This window comes from Rhinoderma darwinii, unplaced genomic scaffold, assembly GCF_050947455.1.
Source record: "Rhinoderma darwinii isolate aRhiDar2 unplaced genomic scaffold, aRhiDar2.hap1 Scaffold_73, whole genome shotgun sequence".
In the NCBI taxonomy this organism is placed as follows: Eukaryota; Metazoa; Chordata; class Amphibia; order Anura; family Rhinodermatidae; genus Rhinoderma; species Rhinoderma darwinii.
In genome coordinates this window covers 719307-725688 of record NW_027464291.1, presented here as the reverse complement: position 1 = coordinate 725688, position 6382 = coordinate 719307, and the positions used below count along the sequence as shown (strand labels likewise).

Below are 6382 nucleotides of genomic sequence, written 5' to 3'. Positions count from 1 at the left end.
CACACAAATTGGACCTTCTTCCGACAGTCTCTGAAGGCCCTCTTAGACTCAGTTCAGGCCCTCTTCAAAGTTACTTGGGCCTCAGGCTCAAAGCTTAGTAGTTACAGTCTCTCACAGGTGAGGCACATACTTAAAGGGAACCTGTCACCAGCATTTTCGGTATGAAGCCTGCAATACCATTTGAAAGTGGGTGAAAAATCATTGTTAACTAACCTCTAAATACGTTAAATGTCGGCTCTGTACCTTCAGTATTCCTGTTTTCAATGGTCCCGCGCCGTATGCAAATGACCACAAAAGAGTCAAATCTTCACTCGAAAAGAGTCAGATTTTTCTTCCTCCGGCGTTTCAGAGTTGGCTCCGCCCCCTTATTGTTGATTGACAGCTTCTCTCACTTCACTGCACTTGAAATCCCGCGCTTGCGCATTGAGACTGTAAAGTAGATGGTCTCACTGTATAGGACTGCGCATGCGCGGCGCTCTGTGTGACGTCATCACAGGCCGTCGGTTCCTGTTCTAATCCAGCCCCCGTCTCCTGACAGCTGAGTGAACGCAGCAGTGCAGAGGTAAGCTTTTCTCTATTGCTCTCCACCACACTTCTCATCTCCAGCTGCTTCTCCCCTCGCTTTGTGTCTGCAGCAGTGGCCGAAGAGGAGGTAAGTGTCTTGCTGATGTGTTGGTGTCCGACACCCCCCCCATTCAGCTGTTTAGAAGGGGTAGTAGCCGCTCGTACGAGCACTACTTCCCCTTCATTCCGGTCACATTCTCACACTGAATTGCCGACACGGACGTGTCAGCGATTCACAGTGTGAGCAAGGGCGGGAAATGAAGGGGAAGTAGTGCTCGTACGAGGTGCTGCAACCCCTTCAAAACAGCTGGATGGCGGGGGTCCCGCTAGTGGGACCTCGACTCATTAGCTATTGATGGCCTATCCTTGAGGATAGGCCATCAATGTTTAGTGTCTGTACAACCCCCTTTTAGGCCTACCGTTTGTTAGGCTTAGATATAGACCCCAAGCTTATACTGCATAAGAATACTGTCTGCTGGACCCTGTATCTAACCCTACCTTAGGCTTAGATACAGGGTACAACAAACAGTATCACACATGCACATGGGCCCTGTATCTAAGGCCCTGTTCACATCACCGCTGCCCTTCCGTTGAGAGGTTCCATCTGGTTAACCCCTCAACGTAAAGTCCGTTTGCATCACCATTGATCTCAATGGTGATGGAAACTTTGCTAATGGTTCCTGTTTGTCACCGTTGTGAACGGGTTCCGTTGTTTTGGCAGAATCAATAGCGCAGTCGACAACGCAAAACAACGGAATCCTGCCACAACGGTGAGAAACAGAAATCTTTCACAACGTTTCCGTCACCATTGAGATCAATGGTGAGGGAAACTGAAGCGGCGGTTTCAGTTTGCCTTTCTGTTGAGGGGTTAACCCGACGGAACCTATCAATGGAAGGGCAGCGGTGATGTGGACAGGCTCTTACTAATGAATTTTTTTTAGTGTTTTTTTTTGCAGGTTGGGTCGTTGGACTACGTCGGATTCGAGGACTACTTCGATGACGCCTTCTTTATTGTGAATAAAATGGTTAATGAGGGTTGTGTGGGGGTGTTTTATTTCAATAAATCTATTTGTTCTGTGTCTTTTTTTTTTTTTAAACTTTATCGTTACCAACTTAGTAATGGCCGCTGACAGGTTGACAGTATCCATTACTAAGGCGGGGCTTAGTGTTAGCCGGTGAAAAGGCTAAAACTAACCCCCATTATTACCCTGGTACCCACCGCCACCAGGGGTGCCAGGAAGAGCCGGGTACGATCCAGTACCCGACCATCTGTAGTGATGGTCGGGCACGGGGGTGACTGCAGGCTGGTATTATTAGGCTGGGAAAGGCCAAAAACAGTGGCCCTTCCCACCCTGGTAATGCTAGCCTGCTGTTGCTGTGTTGTATCTGGCTGTTTATTAAAATTGGGGGGGACCCCACGTCATTTTTTTTTTAAACTTTATAGTTACCAACTTAGTAATGGCCGCTGACAGGTTGACAGTATCCATTACTAAGGCGGGGCTTAGTGTTAGCCGGTGAAAAGGCTAAAACTAACCCCCATTATTACCCTGGTACCCACCGCCACCAGGGGTGCCAGGAAGAGCCGGGTACGATCCAGTACCCGACCATCTGTAGTGATGGTCGGGCACGGGGGTGACTGCAGGCTGGTATTATTAGGCTGGGAAAGGCCAAAAACAGTGGCCCTTCCCACCCTGGTAATGCTAGCCTGCTGTTGCTGTGTTGTATCTGGCTGTTTATTAAAATTGGGGGGGACCCCACGTCATTTTTTTTTAACAACTTTATAGTTACCAACTTAGTAATGGCCGCTGACAGGTTGACAGTATCCATTACTAAGGCGGGGCTTAGTGTTAGCCGGTGAAAAGGCTAACACTAAGCCCCATTATTACCCTGGTACCCACCGCCACCAGGGGTGCCAGGAAGAGCCGGGTACGATCCAGTACCCGACCATCTGTAGTGATGGTCGGGCACGGGGGTGACTGCAGGCTGGTATTATTAGGCTGGGAAAGGCCAAAAACAGTGGCCCTTCCCACCCTTGTAATGCTAGCCTGCTGTTGCTGTGTTGTATCTGGCTGTTTATTAAAATTGGGGGGGACCCCACGTCATTTTTTTTTAAAAATAATTTCACAGCACGATGTGGGGTTTCCCCATTTTTATAACCATCCAGATACAACACAGCAACAGCAGCCTAGCATTACCAGGGTGGGAAGGTCACAGTTTTTGCCCTTTCCCAGCCTATTAATACCAGACTGCGGCTGGTGCCCCTCTGTCACTACAGATGGTTGGGTACTAGATCGTACCCGGCTCTTCCTGGGGGCGCTGGGTAGCAGGTTAATAATGTGGATTAGTGTTAACCTCTTCATGTCTAACATTAATTCTCCAACTTAGTAATGATCGTTGTGATTCAGCCAGCGAAAATTACTCGAGCATTAGTTATAAAGTTTAAACAAATACAAGGACATAGCTAAAATATTTTTATGATATGCCTGCGTTCTGCTTGTGTTCATTTACCTGTAGGCACCTTAGAAAGACTGCATATAGATCCTTTACTGCGTGGATTCACGGCTATTTAGGTATAGGAAATAGACGACCCATTCCGTCCTGCGTCGTACGCAAAGTCCGCGCTGCTTTTCCCGATTTGGATGGAGAATACATGGGATTCCTTCCTTGTAGTGATACTCCAGCTGAATTCATGGCCTTTGAGTAGTGATCTAATTCATTTTTCAATTCGTTCTGTTCTTCAAGCATTATGTTGCACTTTATACACTTTTATTATTTTTTTGTTTAGGGCTAATGCAATTGATCATTTTAAACCTTTGTAAAAGCTTGAAATCTTTATTAAAAGTGAAAATGTCAACCACATTTCAACTATTGAACTTTGTTTGTGTTCCGACCGTCAACACTCCTGCCGTTTAACCCCTTCTGCTTTGGCCACTATTGACCTTCCTGAGGAGCCTCATTTGTAAAATCTGACATATTACCACCGAAAGTGCAACAAGTTCTGAATTGTCTTTTATCAGCAATTTCTCACATTTTTATTCCGTGAGAATAAAACTCCACATTTTTTTGTTAACAAATTCGGATTTGCAGTTCTTTTTCTCATTTCCACAAGGACTAAAGGAGAAAAAGCATTACAAAATTCTGAAAGACATTTTTTCCCAGTATCAAAAAAATACCCCCCGTGTGATCATAAACAGGTGTTAGGACACACGGCAGGGCTTGTAACGCAAACGCTAAGATGCAGCGATCGATTACGATCGCTGCATCAAAGGTGTTCATGGCAGGGATTGGAGCTACAGGGGTTAATGGCAGGGATCCACCGTTACAGGTGGATGTCAGCTTTAACATACAGCTGACATCCACCGCTGATGACGCCGGCTCAGCCCCCTCGACTGCGCAATTTCTTCAGTAGAAAAAAATGAAACCTGCCGGAACGTTGACAGACGGAAACCATTATCAATGTTTCCTTCACCATTGATATCAATGGCGATGCAAACGGAAGATAATGTTTCACACTGGCTTTCCGTTGCGGGGTTCCACGATGGAAACCTCCGACGGAACCCCTCAACGGAAAGCCAACACTGATGTGAACAGGCCCTTAGTGTAAGGTAACGTGTACTCTTTTGTTTAATCTTGATACACCATATTAGACTTTAAAAAAACAAACAAATGTACAACACTAAACTCGTATTTTTCGTACACAATTTCAGAAAAAAAACATTACACCTAATAGTAATAATAGACTTGACACAGTTCATGTTATTTTAATATTTTAATCTGAATCTGTCATACTGGTATCTTGGGGTAGATAGTCTTCATCTTTATAGCCATCATTTTTATCCAGAATAGCATCACTTTCTGTGTCAATGCTTTCTTCTAGTATCCCAAAAGCTTCTTCAATAGGAGAAAGTGGTATGATGTCTTGAAAGTTGATGTCGTCTTCTTGAAAGTCGCAAGTCTCTTTTGTCTCAATCTGTATAAGTGCCTTTTTTTTTTGGGGAGAAGAGAATTCAGAGCTACTTACCGTTTTTGGGCTGCTTGTTTTTTGAAAATTTGGGTTAGATTTTAAAGTTATTGGAGAGAGAGAAAGAACATCACTGTTACTTGAAATTTCTCTCGATGTATCTGTTCCAGAGATGTAAAAAATCATCGCATTTAATAGGGTGTAATCTGTTTGAGTAGACACAGAACACTGCTTTGGATGACACTCAGAGAGACTTTCTTTGCAAAAATCGTCCAAGGCAAGATCTTCACTGGTCGAGGTACCAGCAACGGCATGATCAAATGGTCTCTTCATTTTTTTCTTCTTTCTGTCCTTCTTCAGGGTCTCTTCTATGTAACACTTACCCTCTGGAATTTGTTGGAAAATGGTAGGCAGTGCATCTTGACGGAGTGTTTGGCAATGTTTGGTTTCCTTATAACAATCTTGGCTGAAATGTAGTGAGCACATGCGGAATTTTTGGCACTTATCTTCAATTATTGTTTGTATCATTTTGTTGATGTCTGTAAAATTCTGACCAGTTTGATTTAGCCATTGTTGTATGCGTTGTGGATCCTTTGGAAAGGAATGCAAGCGGATAGCTATGCTTTGATCCTTTCTGCCTGTCTTACTCAGGCAATTGCTAATAACGCATGAAGGCATTGTATTTATCTGTAATCGCAAAAAAAAGAAAATTGACTGAAATCTATTGAAAAAAAAAACATCAAATTAAGCCGCATGCACACGACCGTAAAAACACCCGTTATTGCGGGTCGTAATTCCGACCCGCAATAACGGGCCCATAGACTTCTGTTAGTCACGGGTATCTTCCCGTTTTCTCACGGGAAGGTGCCCGTGCCGTTAAAAAAATATAACATGTTCTATTTTTTAATTTTACGGGCCGTGCTGCTATACTTTATAATGGGAGCACGGCTCGGAAAAACGACCGGCTGCCCGTGGCCGCCCGTGCTGGTAATTAAGATTCGTAATTACCAGCACGGTCGTGTGCATGAGGCCACAAACGGTTAGTTGTAAGAAAGACACTTACCAACGTTTAAGAAAAATAAGTTAACGTTTTTACCTTGGTAAGTTGATTGGTTGACATGTGCGATGTTATCTGTTTCAGTATTGCATTCAAAATTGTTTAGAATATACTTACCAAGGCCACAACACATGAACGAATGTACGTCCTAAGATTTATTGATTGCCTAGTGTACAAAATTAATATAACAATTAAAAAATGTTTGATACGTTTTCCAACGTTTTAATGTAGCCTCAAATTTTTTTAAAACTAGTACTTACCTATTTTTTATCTTTTGTAAGTTTCAAACTAAGATAGAAAATGTGATTTGCTGTACTTCAAGTAAGCAGAATCCAAGCTGGAAAAAGGGACACAATGTAACATTTCAGTACATGACATAACTACATAACCAAGAATGCAATGCAAGACATCACTACATAACCAAGAATGCAATGCAAGACATCACTACATAACCAAGAATGCAATGCAACACATCACTACATAACCAAGAATGCAATGCAAGACATCACTACATAACCAGCAATGCAACACATCACTACATAACCAAGAATGCAATGCAAGACATCACTACATAACCAGCAATGCAATGCAACACATCACTACATAACCAAGAATGCAATGCAACACATCACTACATAACCAGCAATGCAATGCAAGACATCACTACATAACCAGCAATGCAATGCAACACATCACTACATAACCAGCAATGCAATGCAACACATCACTACATAACCAGCAATGCAATGCAACACATCACTACATAACCAAGAATGCAATGCAACACATCACTACATAAC

At 43.3% G+C, this 6382-nt stretch overlaps 1 long non-coding RNA gene across 1 annotated transcript; it reads right to left on the bottom strand.

Annotated features, from left to right (window-relative positions):
- Nucleotides 1–4349: 4349 nt before the first annotated feature.
- On the bottom strand, nucleotides 4350–5921 carry LOC142729642 (uncharacterized). The gene is made up of 3 exons (XR_012878405.1): nucleotides 5843–5921; nucleotides 5700–5748; nucleotides 4350–5212 (listed from the first exon to the last, which is right to left on the bottom strand). It is a non-coding gene; the product is annotated as an uncharacterized LOC142729642 (long non-coding RNA).
- Nucleotides 5922–6382: the final 461 nt, after the last annotated feature.